This window comes from Dreissena polymorpha, chromosome 5 (assembly GCF_020536995.1).
Source record: "Dreissena polymorpha isolate Duluth1 chromosome 5, UMN_Dpol_1.0, whole genome shotgun sequence".
Taxonomy (NCBI): domain Eukaryota; kingdom Metazoa; phylum Mollusca; class Bivalvia; order Myida; family Dreissenidae; genus Dreissena; species Dreissena polymorpha.
In genome coordinates this window covers 116,328,387-116,346,578 of record NC_068359.1, presented here as the reverse complement: position 1 = coordinate 116,346,578, position 18,192 = coordinate 116,328,387, and the positions used below count along the sequence as shown (strand labels likewise).

The window sequence follows — 18,192 nt, the reverse complement described above, 5'->3', positions numbered from 1 at the left end:
TACTAATGTCAGCATCAGGAACCGGAAGTTTGGAAAGGTCCAAACTGGTAGCAGGGTCTGGTACCGGGGCCTTATAACTTTTCCCGCCGTCCATCTGTTTAGGCTCTGTCAGCTCCTTAGGGGCTTTCCATGGAGATGGCGAAGGCTTATTGGCTGGTTCAAGTGACTGGAAAACAGCCATTGTGGAAGAGCCAATAGGAAGGCGTAGGTCCACTCGGGAAGTAGCCTTACTTATCCTGCCGGGTTCTCGTCTGCGTGCTACCTGTTCTGTAACGGTAACTGCAGATCCTGTGAGAGACAAGGAAGGGCGGGGGCAGAAGTCCTCATCTAAAGTATTGAACATAAGTTCGTATACCTGATTGATGGAGGCCAAATAATAAAGTTCGGCCTCATTAGACTCCGAACCCGCCTCAAATGAACCATCTGCGGGAGCATTGGATTGATTAAAACCGGTGGATATAGGAGAAGGAATAATAGATTCATTCGCTTCCATCATGAGAGAATCGTTTTCCGGCACCATCAACGATATAGCTGGTGAGTTAGGTCTCTCAGAGATCAAGTCAGCAGACTCACTTTGAATACCAGAGGTCGCTGGTAAAGGATCAGTCGAAAAAGGGACAAAGATTCCTGGCCTCTGTTGGATCCACAAAGTATTGGGATTTGATGGTGTAGCGGCAGCCCGGGGTATACTTCTATGCAATGTGGAAGAGACCCGTGGGGCTGAAAACGCAGCCGAAGTGGTTAGATTAACCCATGTACCTTGAGCTTGATATGTATGCAAACTAGTGTTTGAATACAAATTATGCTCAGTGGTTGTAGGAACGGCTGAAGTGTGTGTTGAGGCCAACATAGAGGCCAACACAATGGAAGGGTGTCAATAGATTCCTCAGAGAAGGATCGACTAGGGGACCTAGGAGTCCGAGAGCGCCTAATAGAGGAAGGTCTATGTCCCTTATCCCTGCGACGCCGAGACACTGTTTGGCGGCGCTGGGAATGATGTTTCCTGATCGAACGTCTCCCCGAGCGCTGGCTTGATCGCTCTTTACGAGGCAATCTACGCCGAGAAACACTCGGTGAGCGTGAACGACGTCCCCTCCGGTAATGATGAGGGCTATTTGAAGTAGACGATGAGTCATATGACGACGAGCCCGAGGTGGAGGAGTAGTCAGAAACATCAGACACTACACGTTTACGTCTGTGACTCACAGTAGAAACGCGGGTGCGTCTACCTTTGTGGAGTACTGACAAGGTAGTGTCAACATCTACGGTGACCGGAACGGTCTGTGGCACAGACCGAATCCCGGTGACCGGATCGGTCATTACATGACCGGTGACCGGACCAGTCATTGACCGGTGACCGGTTGACCGGACCGGTCACAGCATGATCGGTGACCGGACCGGTCAATGACCGGTGACCGGACCGGTCATAGCATGACCGGTGACCGGACCGGTCAGTGACCGGTCATAGCATGACCAGTGACCGGACCGGTCAATGTTGACCAGTGAAGTCTCCGGACCGGTCAATTGGTCATTCCCGATGAACGGACCGGGCAAATTTTGTCCGGTGTCGTCACGGGGTAGGGACCGATGCCTGGCAGCTACTGGTGGCATATGGTCAAGATCGTGTGGTGAAAAGTCCCGACACACGGAACTTTTCCTACGTTGATCTGATGCCGAGTCATTCAACTAGTCATTCCCGATGAACGGACCGGGCAAATTTTGTCCGGTGTCGTCACGGGGTAGGGACCGATGCCTGGCAGCTACTGGTGTAGTATGGTCAAGATCGTGTGGTGAAAAGTCCCGACACACGGAAGTTTCCCTACTTTGATCTGAACTATTCTTGTTGCGTCCACGACTCTTGAAGGGTCGACGCTTAATGGCCCAGGTATCTGCAGACCAATGCTCACAGGAAGGGCAGCAGTTATCCTGGGTACATCCTGCACACGACAGGCAGCTACCATGGTTGTCCCATGCTGCCTTTGTGTGTCCACATGAGCCACGTGTTTGAGGCATATTTTGCCTTGAACAAATACACAAAACAATTACAGAAATACACGGATATATATACGGAGAATGTTTTAACGCAATACAAAAACTTCTCTATTCTGTTAAACAGAAAAATCCAGCGAAACAGAAGCAACAATTAAGTTAATAACAAAATGTCGGCCTTTGTATATCGCCATCCGGAATAAGAGTGGATTCTGGGTAATGTCCCGTTTTGGTTGTGCGGCTACACGGCACTATGTGACCGCTCTATCCTACAAGACGGGTTTCTGAAAAGTGTGGGATTCCTCGGACGAAAAATTCCGGATTAATTACGATCCTATCGGAATAAGTAAGCATATGATATCAGGTAACGTAATTAAGCTATTAAAATGGCCTCTAGAGTGTTAACAAGGTAAATAAATGTTAATGCCACACAACGCATTATGGACAAAAGGCAATCACAAAAGCTCACCATGGCTACATTGTGCTCAGGTGCGCTAAAAAGTATAAGTTGAATTGCTAGTAACTTTGAGCAAGGAATTAACCCATTAAAATAAATTAGATGTTGGTGAATGTCTGGTTAAAGGAGTCTGCCATTATTTACACATTTACAAGTTACAAAAGGTGAAGATTGAAATGGACAGTCTGGAGCCATTTGACTTCTTGAAATTGTATAAGGATGATGCCATGATCAATTAATTTGAGCCATTTAACTTTGCTTCTGCCAAGTTAAATGGCCCATTCAAACAACATTCCATAAGAAAATATGAAGAAACCCCCACCAAAAATTAAGGTTTTCCTGGCAGTGGCAATAAAATTATGGTGCTAGTTCGAAGATCAGATTTGGAATCTGTGCTGTTAAATGAGAAGTTAAATGATTTTTTAGTATTAAAAAAATATATATATTTGATCTAATGTTAAACTGCTTGAAATTTACAATAACAAACTAAAAATCATTGTCTTTCTTACAATTTGTATAAAGTTTAATTAATGGTAAAAAACAACTTTACAAAAATATATTACAAATAAGAATGAGAGCGCCGACAGCGCTGAAAGTCCATTGTAAGATACCGGAAAGTTTCTGCTGAAGTAAATGTTACAGGAACAGTTGACTGAATGAAAATCTAAAATGCTATCAAATTTTTTTTATTTTTTAGAATAAGTACACATAAATGAAACAAGAAGTGTAGAAATATTGCATTCCATCCTATATCAATCGGAAAATCAGAAATATGTATCAAGTGAGATTGGTATTTCACAGATGTTAATGTAATTTCTGATTGGCTAGATGTTTATTTATGCTCTTGTTGTAATTAACCCAAGCATTACATCATTACTATTTACGAGACTGAACTACCTTTTCATTCGAAAAGTAAGATCAAAGTTATATCTTTGTTTTTCTTGTTTTGTTACTATTCATTATACTGATATGATCGCTTCATTTTCATTAAATAATGCTGCGTTTACACCATGTTCCCGGCGACCACGGCAGTCCTGTTTGTCGGGAACGTATCTCGCCGTGTGGCTTTTGCAATTTTTGACCTTCAATCCAAGGTTTGGTAGGTTGTGCTTAGTTTCCTCACGGTTTATCAAGGTATCCGTGACGTGCCGTCGAAGCGAAAACGCGGCCCTTCGACGGTGCGCTAAGTTTTCATCCACGGTCTGCCACAGATGTATAAATGTTGCTTCAAGGTACGATGCGTTCTGTTAAGTTCCCGCACGTTGTTAGCGTTTGTCATGCAGGTCTGATACGTTGTACACGTTTGTCATTCATTTGTCACGTTCTGTAAAGGTACCGTGCGGATCAAACGTGGACATTCGAGAGGTTTCGGGCACGATTGTGCTCCCGGTATAAAAGAAAACTCTCGAGCAACAGTATTTATTATAACAAAATAATTCCAGTGACATGGATGTGAACGACGAGGATGATTTTGTGTTTGCCTGCTTATTTGCAGCATTAATAAAATCTTTGCGTTGTAAAGAGCTGAAAGAAGCAAAACAGTCCGGAAAAAGACGAAAAAGGAGGCCAAGGTTCCTGTGGGTTCGTCCATGGCTATCGGAAGCTAGAAGGCAGCAGCAGGGGCACTTTGATGCATTTCTTACCAGGAACTCCGCAACGAAGATATCAACACCTTTCAGAATTATCTGAGGATGCCCCCAGAACTATTCGACGAGATCCTTGAACGGATATCTCAAGTCATTTCAAGACAAGATACGAAGTATCGCTCCTCCCTTACACCTGGATTGAAACTGGCACTGACTCTGAGGCATTTGGTGGAAGGCAAGTACTTTCAGGTTGTTCCTCCACTTGAACGTCGTTTGCAGCGCGGGGGGTAGCCTTTGCTCGGCGCTTTCTTGGTGGCATGTTTGCTCATCGAGTGTTCAGACTGAAATGAAAGTTTCCTTAATAGCACGGCTTTTATATACTCAGAATTAAACCTTCGCGAATCGTGTCAGACCGTACAACAACTCAACTGGCCGTAACACATCTGCCTGCAAAATGCAACACACCGTAACGGGTTGGATTAAACACGTAGCAAATCGGCTATCAATTATCCTAGCTTGCCGTGGTTATCTTGACAAAGCGTAACAAAACGTAACACAACGTGATAGAAACTTAACATGTCGGGGAATGAAAAGGATTCCCGTCAGAGTACGGACACTTTTCGGGTTCTGTTACGGCCTGCTACGTACTGTCAAGTTGTGTTGCGTTTAACAATTTCTATCACGTTTCTCATTTCCGCTGTGACTGCCGTGGCAAATTTTTTGACAGTTTAAAATTTTGGCACGGCAACCCCGTTGTGTCACGTTTGGCTATTCCGTTCCCCTACATTGCCTCACGTTCATCCCGTTTCCTCCATGGTGGCCCGAAACGTGATTGCCGTGGTCGCCGGGAACATGGTGTAAACGCAGCATAAGAAAGGTACAATACGTTGTTGTTGTGTTGTTGTTGCAATGTTTACGCAAAATATCACATGCACGCTATATTTTTGAGCACATGTGCTGCAGTTTTTAGCTAAAATAATTTCAAATAATATGCAAAATAATTTGCAGATTAATATCAAAATACTGTCATTTGACTCCTTCTCTTGCAAAAAAAAATCGAAAGGTAAATGTTTGCCATCACAAAGTTTAACGATATTACAGCCCTAGACAGTCTTCTGCAAGAAACAAGACAATTATTTATCTATTAAAACTATTTAAAGTTAAATACTGCATTTATAAATACATGGAAAAAGTATGTCATCTCAAAATCAAATACGACAAGATTTACTTTGTAAACAAGAGGGCCAAGATGGCCCTAGTTCGCTCACCTGAGAGGAGTCAGTTCATTCAATCTTTACCTAATATTAAAAATGATTTAGATATTGACCAGACAAACATCCTGGTCAAGTTTCATCATTATTGAACCAAAACTCTGGCGTAGGGAGTGTTTTTGTTTTTGTAAGATTTGAAATGGTGACCTTTATTTTGAGTTGACCCCCCTTACCAAACATCAAACTTTGCTTACAAGGATTTTGTTTAATATAATGAATATTTGGACAATCTAAGGGCAATAATTATGGCATTAATGATGTGATTTTGCTCATCATCAAACTTGACTGAGATCTTTCAGCAACTTTGATAAAGAATGCTTGAGAAATGTGAATGCTAGAGTGTTTACAAACCAAATGTGGACAGACGGACAGCGGACAAAGACCAATCCTAAAACCTCACCTGGGCAATCAGGTGAGCTAAAAAGTGTGTTTCACAGATCTGCGCCATTTTCCAACTTGTCCAAGAAATCAATAAAACCAATGTATTGACTAAGTTTCACCAGGATTAGGCAAAAAATGTGACTTCTATAGTGTTTGATCACAAGGTTTCTCTCTATATAGTCACATAAGGAAAACTGCCCCACCCCCCTGGCAGCCATGTTTATTGACCCATTGGGACCATTTGCAAACTCATTTGAGATATATATAAAACAAATCTATTCACCAAGTTCCATGATGATTGGGCAAAAAATGTGACTTCTAGAGTGTTCACAAGCTTTTTTTTACTATATAAATATAAGAAAACTGCCCCCCACGCCGGCAGCCATGTTATTCAACTGACCAGAACCATTTTCCAACTCAACTCTCGTATCAAGGAAACAAATGTTCTGACCAAATTTCATGAAAATTGGGCAAAAAATGTGCCTTCTAGTCAGCGATTTTCCTCCTTCTTTATAAAGTACCGGTAAACGGTACTTTCCCAATCGAACGAAAATTCCCAAATTCCCAAAACGGTACTTTCCCAATCAAGCGAAAATTCCCAAATTCCCAATCGGCATCTGGAAAAATCCCAATCAGCGTCCGAATTTTTCTCAAAACGATAGAAAGTTTCGTAAAAAACCAACTTTCGGCGAGCGAACAAAGAAAATCGTATAGTTGTGTGTAACCACGCGCTCGATTAATTTCGGGTTTTATTATTCAGCGCATTCAATCAATAGAGTTGTTACTGTTTCCGGTTCTTTTGCCAGGCAGCCAGCGTACTGTTTTACGTCGGTTTGTAACCTTATCGCAGTTTGAAATGAGTCATAATAGCAAATATTATGCCAAAAAACCAATCGGAACCATCTATCACAGGACACATTGACAGCAATAATGATGCTGTGCAGGGAGGGATGCAAGCAACTGAGTGATGATCAAACATCAAAGATTGTTGAAATTTTCACAAAAATGAAAGAGAGAGACATTGCTTTAAAAGAGATTAAAACAACTAGTAATTGATTTGGTGTGTTCTTTATAATATTTTGTTATTTATATAAACTTTATAACTTAATGGTCATTAAGGCATGCCTGCAAATGATTATTTAAATGGGTATGTTCAATTAAGTATGAACTGTATGATGTATTCAATAAGACCCAAACTTCACGACGCGATTTTCCCAATTTCAGGATTTCACGACTCGATTTTTCCCAATTTTGAGGTTTTCACGACTCAATTTTTCCCAATCGGACCGGTACGGGTACTTTTCCCAATTGGACAAGGAAAATCGCTGCTAGTGTTCACATGTTTTCACGATATACTAATCGAAAAAAATGCCCCGCCCACTGGTGGCCATTTTCTTTCACCGATCTGGACCATTTTCGAACTCATCCGACATATCAATAAAACCAATGTTTTGATTAACTTTCATGATGATTGGGCAAAAATTGTGACTTCTAGAGTGTTTACAAGGTTTCTCTATAGCCATATATGGAAAACTGCCCCGCCCACTGACGGCCATGTTTTTCAATGGACCGGAACCACTTTTGAACTCAACCAACATATTATTAAGAGAGACATATAGACAAAGTTACATGAAGATTGGGCATTAAATGTGACTTCTACAGTGTTTACAAGCTTTTTCTTTTTTTTTTTACTTAGTGACCTAGTTTTTGACCCAGCATGACCCAGTTTCAAACCCCATCGAGGTATCATTGGGACAAATCTTCTGACCAAGTTTCATGAAGATCGGACAATAAATGTGGCCTCTAGAGTGTTTACGAACAAATGTGGACGGACAGACAACGGACAAAGACCAGTCACAAAAGCTCACCTGGGCAATCAGGTGAGCTAAAAACAAGAGCTGTCACCATAGAATGACATATGCCCCCTATAAACGCTTTGATAGAAGTTATAGCATTTTTCGAAACCTTAACGCAGATTTTGAAACCTTAATGCGGACCCTAACATCAAGGTCAAGGTCACAGGGGTCAAAATTTGTGTGCGTATGGAAAGGCCTTGTCCATATAAACATGCATACTATATATGAAGGTTATATCTCAAGGGACATAGAAGTAATGAGCATTTTTCGAAACCTAAACACAGATTTCGAAACCTAAACGCAGACCCTAACTTCAAGGTAAAGGTCACAGGGGTTAAAAATTGTGTGCGTATGGAAAGGCCTTGACCATATACACATGCATACCAAATATGAAGGTTATATCTAAAGGGACATAGAAGTAATGAGCATTTTTCGAAACCTAAACACAGATTATGAAGCCTAAACGCGGACCCTAAGTTTAACGTCAAGGTCACAGGGGTAACATTTTTTGTGTGTATGGAAAGGCCTTGTCCATATACACATGCATACCAAATATGAAGGTTATATCTCAAGGGACATAGAAGTAATGAGCATTTTTCGAAACCTAAACGCAGATTTCAAAACCTAAACGCGGACCCTTAGTTCAAGGTCAAGGTCACAGGGAAAAAAAAATGTGTGCGTATGGAAAGGCCTTGTCCATATACACATGCATACCAAATATGAAGGATATATCTCAAGGGACATAGAAGTTATGAGCATTTTTCGAAACCTTAACGCAGATTTCGAAACCTAAACGCGGACCCTATTTCAAGGTCAAAGTCACAGGGGTAAAAAAATTTGTGCGTATGGAAAGGCCTTGTCCATATACACATGCATCCAAATATGAAGGTTATATCTGAAGGGACATAGAAGTTATGAGCATTTTTCGAAACCTAAACACAGATTTCGAAACCTAAACGCGGACCCTAAGTTCAAGGTCAAGGTCACAGGGGTTAAAATTTGTAAGCGTATGAAAAGGCCTTGTCCATATACACATGCATACCAAATATGAAGGTTATATCTCAAGGGACATAGAAGTAATGAGCATTTTTCGAAACTTAAAAGCAGATTTTGAAACCTAAACGCGGACCCAAAGTTCAAGGTCAAGGTCACAGGGGTAAAAAATTGTGTGCGTATGGAAAGGCCTTGTCCATATACACATGCATACCAAATATGAAGGTTATATCTCAAGGGACATAGAAGTTATGAGCATTTTTCGAAACCTTAACGCAGATTTCCAAACCTAAACCTGGAGGCTAAGTTCAAGGTCAAGGTCACAGGGCTAAAAAAAAATGTGCGTAATGTAAGGCGTTGTCCATATACACATGCATACCAAATATGAAGGTTATATCTCAAGGGACATAGAAGTTATGAGCATTTTTGGAAACCTAAATGCAAAGTGTGACGGAAAGACGGACAGACAGACAGACGGATGGACGGAAGGACAGTCTGATCACTATATGCCCCCTTTTCCTCGATAGGGGGCATAAAAACATCCAACCTCGAATAACAATTAACACATAAATGAAACACAACTACACTGTATTATTATGAAAACCAATAATCAAAGAGGAGTAACTACTGTAAACTTAAATGCAATATTTAGAAGAGTTGTCTCGCATGTTACATGACCTTAATTCATGATTGTTTGCAAGCCTTTTTACTATAAAAATATAAGGAAAACTGCCCCGTCCCCCTGGCAACCATGATTTTTAACAGACCTGAACCATTTTCAAACTTAACTCACGTATCTAGGAAACAAAAGTTCTGACAAAATTTCATGAACATTGGGCCAAAAATGTGACTTCTAGAGGACATGTTTTCACTATATACATATAGAGAAAAATGCCCCGCCCACTGGCGGCCATGTTTTTTCACCAATCTGGACCATTTTCGAACTCGTCCGAGAAATCAATAAAACCAATGTTTTGACCAACTTTAATGATGATTGGGCAAAAATTGTGACTTCCAAAGTGTTTACAAGGTTTCTCTATAGCCAAAGATGGAAAACTGCCTCGCCCACTGGCGGCCATGTTTTTCAACGGACCGGAACCACTTTTAACCTCAACCAATATATCATTAAGACAAACATTTTGACAAAGTTACATGAAGATTGGGAATGAAATGTGACTTCTACAGTGTTTACAAGTTTTTTCCTTTTTTTTGACCTAGTGACCTAGTTTTTGACCCGGCACGACCCAGTTTCAAACTTGACCGAGATTTCGTTGGGACGAAGCTTCTGACCAAGTTTCATGAAGATCGGACAATAAATGTGGCCTCTAGAGTGTTTACGAACAAATGTGGACGGACAGACAACGGACAAAGACCAGTCACAAAAGCTCACCTGGGCAATCAGGTGAGCTAAAAACAAGAGCTGTCACCATAGAATGACATATGCCCCCTATAAACGCTTTGATAGAAGTTATAGCATTTTTCGAAACCTTAACGCAGATTTTGAAACCTTAATGCGGACCCTAACATCAAGGTCAAGGTCACAGGGGTCAAAATTTGTGTGCGTATGGAAAGGCCTTGTCCATATAAACATGCATACTATATATGAAGGTTATATCTCAAGGGACATAGAAGTAATGAGCATTTTTCGAAACCTAAACACAGATTTCGAAACCTAAACGCAGACCCTAACTTCAAGGTAAAGGTCACAGGGGTTAAAAATTGTGTGCGTATGGAAAGGCCTTGACCATATACACATGCATACCAAATATGAAGGTTATATCTAAAGGGACATAGAAGTAATGAGCATTTTTCGAAACCTAAACACAGATTATGAAGCCTAAACGCGGACCCTAAGTTTAACGTCAAGGTCACAGGGGTAACATTTTTTGTGTGTATGGAAAGGCCTTGTCCATATACACATGCATACCAAATATGAAGGTTATATCTCAAGGGACATAGAAGTAATGAGCATTTTTCGAAACCTAAACGCAGATTTCAAAACCTAAACGCGGACCCTTAGTTCTAGGTCAAGGTCACAGGGAAAAAAAAATGTGTGCGTATGGAAAGGCCTTGTCCATATACACATGCATACCAAATATGAAGGATATATCTCAAGGGACATAGAAGTTATGAGCATTTTTCGAAACCTTAACGCAGATTTCGAAACCTAAACGCGGACCCTATTTCAAGGTCAAAGTCACAGGGGTAAAAAAATTTGTGCGTATGGAAAGGCCTTGTCCATATACACATGCATCCAAATATGAAGGTTATATCTGAAGGGACATAGAAGTTATGAGCATTTTTCGAAACCTAAACACAGATTTCGAAACCTAAACGCGGACCCTAAGTTCAAGGTCAAGGTCACAGGGGTTAAAATTTGTAAGCGTATGAAAAGGCCTTGTCCATATACACATGCATACCAAATATGAAGGTTATATCTCAAGGGACATAGAAGTAATGAGCATTTTTCGAAACTTAAAAGCAGATTTTGAAACCTAAACGCGGACCCAAAGTTCAAGGTCAAGGTCACAGGGGTAAAAAATTGTGTGCGTATGGAAAGGCCTTGTCCATATACACATGCATACCAAATATGAAGGTTATATCTCAAGGGACATAGAAGTTATGAGCATTTTTCGAAACCTTAACGCAGATTTCCAAACCTAAACCTGGAGGCTAAGTTCAAGGTCAAGGTCACAGGGCTAAAAAAAAATGTGCGTAATGTAAGGCGTTGTCCATATACACATGCATACCAAATATGAAGGTTATATCTCAAGGGACATAGAAGTTATGAGCATTTTTGGAAACCTAAATGCAAAGTGTGACGGAAAGACGGACAGACAGACAGACGGATGGACGGAAGGACAGTCTGATCACTATATGCCCCCTTTTCCTCGATAGGGGGCATAAAAACATCCAACCTCGAATAACAATTAACACATAAATGAAACACAACTACACTGTATTATTATGAAAACCAATAATCAAAGAGGAGTAACTACTGTAAACTTAAATGCAATATTTAGAAGAGTTGTCTCGCATGTTACATGACCTTAATTCATGATTGTTTGCAAGCCTTTTTACTATAAAAATATAAGGAAAACTGCCCCGTCCCCCTGGCAACCATGATTTTTAACAGACCTGAACCATTTTCAAACTTAACTCACGTATCTAGGAAACAAAAGTTCTGACAAAATTTCATGAACATTGGGCCAAAAATGTGACTTCTAGAGGACATGTTTTCACTATATACATATAGAGAAAAATGCCCCGCCCACTGGCGGCCATGTTTTTTCACCAATCTGGACCATTTTCGAACTCGTCCGAGAAATCAATAAAACCAATGTTTTGACCAACTTTAATGATGATTGGGCAAAAATTGTGACTTCCAAAGTGTTTACAAGGTTTCTCTATAGCCAAAGATGGAAAACTGCCTCGCCCACTGGCGGCCATGTTTTTCAACGGACCGGAACCACTTTTAACCTCAACCAATATATCATTAAGACAAACATTTTGACAAAGTTACATGAAGATTGGGAATGAAATGTGACTTCTACAGTGTTTACAAGTTTTTTCCTTTTTTTTGACCTAGTGACCTAGTTTTTGACCCGGCACGACCCAGTTTCAAACTTGACCGAGATTTCGTTGGGACGAAGCTTCTGACCAAGTTTCATGAAGATCGGACAATAAATGTGGCCTCTAGAGTGTTTACGAACAAATGTTAACGGACGGACGACGGACAAAGACCGGTCACAAAAGCTCACCTGAGCAATCAGGTGAGCTAAAAAAACACATAACTGAGTATGCAAAAAAGCAAAAAAAAATGTTAGGAACATATTTATTGGAATGATGGCATATTTGAAACAAGTGCACCACGAGTTAAGGCTCGGTCAGACCGACTAACGAATATGTAACGGAGAGAAAACGGACAAAATATGCAGATTTTGGTTATCCGGTGATGAAATTTATCTGCTCTGCCGCTCAAGACGCTCGCAATCAGTGCGTGAAGCATAGAAAAAACAAAATGACAGCACAAGTACCGGTGATGTAACGGAAATAAACGTACGTTTAACCGATATGTACCGGATAATTAACGGTCGGCTTAGGGATATTACTGTGCGAGTAACGGACTTCTACCGGATAAAACGGCAAGGTAGCGCATTAGTACCGGACAAAATGTTCTTCCAACGTGAGAGAAACGGAAAAGTACCGAATATCAACATACAAAAAACAGTCATTTTATGTCATGCTTTATTTATATTTTAAAGTATCATAATTTTGATTTGCTTTGTTTTCAATGCATATGCTTGTTTGTTTCTGTATTATGAATGTTTATGTACACTCAGCCAAAAATAAAATAAATAAATAAATAAATCTTGGTCAGTCGAACACTTTCCTATGAAAAAGAAGGGTACATCCTCAGTATTATGTGGCAAAGCTTCAGGTTCTGGCAGGTCAAGGTCTCCGTTATCAGCTGCTGCATTCAGGTCTGATTCGTTCCACAACTGTGCAACGGATGATGCATCACGGCCTCTAATGTCAGCCCAGGCGAACTTGCAGCCGGAATTATCCAGAGCTAGCAGGGCAACGTTAAAGTACTTCTTGTAGTTAAAATACTTAGACCCGGATCTTGGTGGACATTTGCAGGCAATATGTTTGCCATCAATAGCGCTAAGTGTATGAAGGAAATTCCATCTGTCCCTGAAGCCGTCCGCTATTCGTGTCCAATCGGCAGCTGTTGTTGTCAACGGCATCACCTAGTCAGCATACTCATCTATGAATGCTCTACATATCTGACGTGTAAAAAATAACAGTATGATAAGCTAAGCGTGGATTATAAGTGTATGACACAGTAGCTAATCCATGACTTTTAGCGAGTGGATGATTAGGTAAAAAATATACTACTTGATAAACGGTGCATAAAACTGTGTGCATTTCAAGATATGCGCACAAGACAGTACTAATGGTATTATACAATTTAGGAAGTTAGTGTTGTAGTGCGCGCACTCATCATTTGTCTATTATCCTATACCGATAACTAAACACAATGCAATTCATATAAAATGAACAAAGAAGTAGACATTAAAATATATAAATATATTAAAATGGCTAACAGAAGCCTTTTAAAATTAATTTTAGCAATATAGTAAATTAAGCGGTCCTACTTCTGGCACGAGAAGAGAAATAGTGTTGTGGGGTACCCTCCACCTGAATCGCATATCACGATACTTTGATCCAGACACAAGATGCCACAGCGCAATTGTAAGCATCAACCCTTGTTAGGTTGGAAGTTTGTAGTTGTTGCGCTGTTTTGTTATCCTTGGGACCGCTCTCATCGAACATCTTGGGTGGCATTCTCATGATGTTGATGAATGCGCATTGGTCCTCTCGTCTTAGTTCGACAATAAGTTGGTCATACAGACCGAACTTACACCTCCGCTCAGGACCCAGCCAAGCCCTGATCCACCATGTGCGCTGCCTCCGTCTCCTTGTTCTCTTTTGAGCAAGACGATGCATGGCCAGATTTGCATCCAAAAGGCCAATCTGGGCCTACATGAGGGTTGTTGACACTCTTAATTGAATGTGAGCACGACACTCCATTGAACATGTCCTTCTCACAAGGCGTACCAAAATAAAATGATACTTGGACCCACAAGTTAATTAAGGTTAAATGTATGTCAACGTTTTGTTCCGCCACACTTCTCCTACTTTTTTATACCATAGGTGTCCGTCATTATCTATTGAAAATGCGTTAGGACCAGAACAATCGGATATAAACGGACATCAACCGGATAGGTACAGGAGGTGTAACGCACCGTAAACTAACGTATGAAGACCGAACATCAAACGAAGATCTCTGTCCGTTTTATCTGGTGGAAAATTTTGAACATGCTCAAAACTTCCCAACGGATGGAACGGATGTCACCGGACATCGTCGAACAAGGAGCGGATTCACCGGATATGAAAAGGACATTAAACGGATAAGAACGGACACGAACGGATAAAATGATTTGATGTCCGTTTCTCGTCCGTTACTTCGGTGTGACTGGGTCTTTAAGTCGAGAAATAGAGCGAATATTAACAGGAAATGAACACATGTAACTTTCTCGCTGATATGACTTGAAAGTGAACGGCATATACACAAGAGCTGTCAGAAGACAGCGAGCTCGACTATTCGAGTGCTTGACAGTATAACGTAAGCCATCATGGGGAAATTGTTCGTACTCAATAAGGTCAAGGTAATATAGTCATATTCTAAGCGGAAGAGGATCATAATTGAAACATATTGATCGCTTATGTTTTAAAAAAGTTGTACTTTATAGACGATTCTGAGTTCATGTATATTTTCCACAATCTACTGAACATTTGTGAAGACATTAAACAAAGCAATATGATTTTATTTCAAGTTTAATAGCAATAGCTTTGGTGGGATGGTCCTTCAAAAATAAAATAAATAAATATTTGTGTTTTTTTTTAACAATGTTTCAAATAAAACAACTTTTTGGGTGGGGGTGGGGATGGGGGTATAATGTGGAGGGGGTGGTCATTTATTAGATTATCTTTCAAAAGTAAGAAATTAAGGAAAACAAAATATTCTATTTGGGGGGGGGGGGGGATTCTAGGGTGGGGATGGGGATAGTTTGGGTGGAGTCCGTTGTGGTATGTCAGGTAAGTGTTGTTTTGTCAAAGTATGAATCAAATCTGATCATAAACAAGGGCTGTTTGTAAAACATGCATGCCCCCCATATGGGCTGTCCGTTGTAGTGGCAGCCATTGTGTGAATACGATTTTTGTCACTGTGACCTTGACCTTTGACCTAGTGACCTGAAAATCAATAGGGGTCATCTGCGGGTCACGATCAATGTACCTATGAAGTGTCATGATCCTAGGAAAAAGCGTTCTTGAGTTATCATCCGAAAATCATTTTACTATTTCGGGTCACCGTTACAATGACCTTTGACCTTGTGACCTCAAAATCAATAGGGGTCATCTGCAAGTCATGATCAATCTACCTATGAAGTTTCATAATCCTAGACGTATGCGTTCTTGAGTTATCATCCGAAAACCATTTTACTATTTCGGGTCACCGTGACCTTGACCTTTGACCTAGTGACCTCAAAATCAATAGGAGTCATCTGCGAGTCATGATCAATCTACCCATGAAGTTTCATGATCCTAGGCGTATGCCTTCTTGAGTTATCATCCGGAAAACATTTTACTATTTCGGGTAACCGTGACCTTGACCTCTGACCTAGTGACCTCAAAATCAATAGGGATCATCTGCAAGTCATGATCAATCTACCCATGAAGTTTCATGATCCTAGGCGTATGCGTTCTTGAGTTATCATTCAAAAACCATTTTACTATTTCTGGTCACCGTGACCTTGACCTTTGACCTAGTGACCTCAAAATCAATAGGGGTCATCTGCGAGTCATGATCAATGTACCTATGATGTTTCATGATCCTAGGCCCAAGCGTTCTTGAGTTATCGTCTGACAACCACCTGGTGGACGGACCAACCAACAGACCGACATGAGCAAAGCAATATACCCCCTCTTCTTTGAAGGGGGGCATAATAAAGAAGTTATGGCAATTAAAGAGAACAATTATTTATTTGACCTTGAGAGTCAAGGTAATTCAAAGGTCAAGGTCAAATTCAACTTGCCAGGTACATTCACTCATGATAATAAGAAAGTATTTAAAGTTTGAAAGCAATAGCCTTGATACTGTAGAAGAAAAGTGGATCTAAAAACAAAATTTAATAAAACATTCAAAGTGACTAAGTCAAAAAAGGGCCATACTGCCGTTAAAATGCAAACAAGAGTTATGCAGCTTTTCCTGTAAAGTCCCCTTTATGATAGTTAGCAAGTGTTCCAAGTCTCAAAGAAATTATAGCTATAATACTTTAGGAGTAAAATGGACCAACACACAAAACTTAACTGAATGTTCAATTATCTAAGAATAAAAGGGGCCATCATTCTGTCAAAATGCCAGTCAGAGTAACATAACTTTGCCTGCATAGTCCCCTTATTATAGTTAGTAAGTGTTGCAAGTATTAAAGCAATGGCTTTGATACTTTAGGAATAAAGTTGAGCTAAACACAAAACTAAACCAAATTTTCAATTTTCTAAGTAAAAAAAGGGCCAAAATCCTAACAAAATACTTAGATACAGTTGTCTGCTCTTGTTTATAGATTGGGGTCATGCTGGTAAAGAAGTATGCAAAATATGAAAGCAATATGTCAAGGGACATAGAAAATATTTGAGGTGGTACGCAAATTTTAACATAGATTTAACATAGATTCATCAAAAACATGCATATTTTAAGTGAACAAAGGCCATAATTCTTACAAAATGCTTGATAAAGTTGTCTGCTCTTATTTTTAGATTTGGGTCATGTTGATAAAAAAAGTATGCAAAATATAAAAGCTATATGACAAGGTACATAGAATATATTTGAAGTGGTACATAGATTTATCAATAATATGCAAATTCTAAGTGAAAAAGGGCCATAATTCTTACAAAATGCTTGATACAGTTGTCTGCTCTTGTTTATAGGTTGGGGTCATGTTGGTTAAAAAGTATGCAAAATATAAAAGCAATATGTCAAGGGACAAACTTTCACATTGTCCAACGCTAACGCCGACGTGATAAGGATAGCTCCACGCTAATGCTGACGCCGGGGTGATAAGGATAGCTCCACTATATATATATATATATATATATATATATATATATATATATATATATAGTCGAGCTAAAAATTAATACAAGTAATAACGGGTATAAAATGGCAAAAAACCTGCCTTGGCATAGACGCGCCATGTTGACTATTACATGATTACCCCCTCTGTATAGTAAACGTTGAACGCTTTTACCAATAATAGAATTGTTTACGAAAAATTACGAAATATATTTTTTTCACTAAAAGTGGTCGTAGAAAAATGCACTAAAAATGAGGGTAGACAAATTCTCAGAAGAAAATCTTCAAAAACAAGGGCTGTTTGTAAAACATGCATGCCCCCCATATGGGCTCTAAGTTGTAGTGACAGCCATTTTGTAAATATGTTTTTTGTCACTGTGACCTTGACCTTTGACCTAGTGACCTGAAAATCAATAGGGGTCATCTGCGAGTCATGATCAATGTACCTATGAAGTTTCATGATCCTAGCCATAAGCTTTCCTGAGTTATCATCCGGAAACCATTTTACTATTTCGGGTCACCGTGACCTTGACCTATGACCTAGTGACCTGAAAATCACTAGGGGTCATCTGCTAGTCATGATCAATCTACCTATCAAGTTTCATGATCCTAGGCATAAGGGTTCTTGAATTATCATCCGGAAACCATTTTACTATTTCGGGTCACCGTGACCTTGACCTTTGACCTAGTGACCTGAAAATCAATAGGGGTCATCTGCTAGTCATGATCAATCTACCTATGAAGTTTCATGATCCTAGGCATAAGCGTTCTTGAATTATCATCCGGAAACCATTTTACTATTTCGGGTCACAGTGACCTTGACCTTTGACCTAGTGACCTCAAAATCAATAGGGGTCATCTGTGAGTCATGATCAATGTACCTATGAAGTTTCATGATCCTAGGCCTAAGCGTTCTTGAGTTATCGTCTGACAACCACCTGGTGGACGGACAGACCGA

At 40.1% G+C, this 18,192-nt stretch overlaps 1 protein-coding gene across 3 annotated transcripts in view; it reads right to left on the bottom strand.

The window, feature by feature from the left end:
• LOC127832548 (serine/threonine-protein kinase ATR-like) overlaps positions 1-18,192 on the bottom strand; it is a 272,751-nt gene that overhangs the window by 126,410 nt on the left and 128,149 nt on the right. The window lies entirely within an intron of this gene.